Below are 1,456 nucleotides of genomic sequence, written 5' to 3' on the forward strand. Positions count from 1 at the left end.
TCTGATGATGCTACCTTCAAAATCAGTTCCTCTGACATGTCCTCCTTCTTACTTAACTGAGGTTTTCCACCCACGGTCATTGACAGGGCCCTCAACCGTGTCCGGCCCATCTCCCGCGCATCCGCCCTCATGCCTTCTCCTCCCTCTCAGAAACATAATAGGGACCCCTTGTCCTCACTTATCACCCCACCAGCCTCCGCATTCAAAGGATCATCCTCTGCCATTTCCGCCAACTCCAGCATGATGCCATCACCAAACACATCTTCCCTTCACCACCCCCCCCGGCGACATTCCGTCGGGATCGTTCCCTCCGGGACACCCTGGTCCACTCCTCCATCACCCCCTACTCCTCAACCCCCTCCTATGGCACCACCCCATGCCCACACAAAAGATGCAACACCTGCCCCTTCACTTCCTCACCGTCCAAGGGCCCAAACACGCCTTTCAAGTGAAGCAGCATTTCACTTGCATTTCCCCTAACATTCTACTGCATTCGTTGCTCCCAAAGTGGTCTCCTCTACATTGGAGAGACCAAACGTTGTTCCAGTGAAGCCCAATGCAAACTGGAGGAACAACACCTCACCTTCCGACTAGGCACTTTACAGCCTTCCAGACTGAATATTGAATTCAACAACTTTAGATCTTGAACTCCCTCCTCCATCCCCACCCCTTTTCTGTTTCTTCCCCCTTCCTTTTGTTTTTTCCAATAATTTATATAGATTTTTCTTTTCCCACCTATTTCCGTTATTCTTAAATCTTTTATGCCCCCCCCCACCCCCACTAGAGCTATACCTTGAGTGCCCTACCATCTATTCTTAAGTAGTACATTCGTTTAGATAATATCACCAACTTCAACACCTCTGTGTTCTTTTGTCTGCGACATCTTTTGATTATCTGCTCCTATCACTAGCTGCTTGTCCCTACAACCACACCACCCACCTTAAACCAGCTTATATTTCACCCCTCTCCTAATATTCACCCAGTTCTGTTGAAGCGTCATGAGGACTCGAAATGTCAACTCTTTTCTTCTCCGCCGATGCTGCCAGACCTGCTGAGTTTTTCCAGATATTTCTGTTTATGTTTTAGATTTCCAGCATCCGCAGTTTTCCGTTTTTATTTCTAAATACACCATGCGTTATGTTCTGGCACCGCCCCCTGTGGTCGGGAGGAGTCGGTGCTGCACCGCCCCCTGTGGTCGGGCCTAGTCGATGCTGCACCGCCCCCTGTGGTCAGACCGGCTGAGTTTTTCCTGTATTTTCTGTTTTTATTTCGGATTTCCGGCTTCCGCAGTACGTTCCTCGGCATCACGTCCCTTCACAATCCGATTGGATGACTGTCATGTATTTGGATTCTGAGTGGCTAAGGCAGCTGTCAATCAAACCTGATCGACCTTTCCAGGTGATGCCTCCTGTCATTGGTCTAATCAACCGTCAGTCAAAGCACTGCCACTTCCGGT

This window comes from Carcharodon carcharias, chromosome 22 (genome assembly GCF_017639515.1).
Source record: "Carcharodon carcharias isolate sCarCar2 chromosome 22, sCarCar2.pri, whole genome shotgun sequence".
NCBI lineage: Eukaryota > Metazoa > Chordata > Chondrichthyes > Lamniformes > Lamnidae > Carcharodon > Carcharodon carcharias.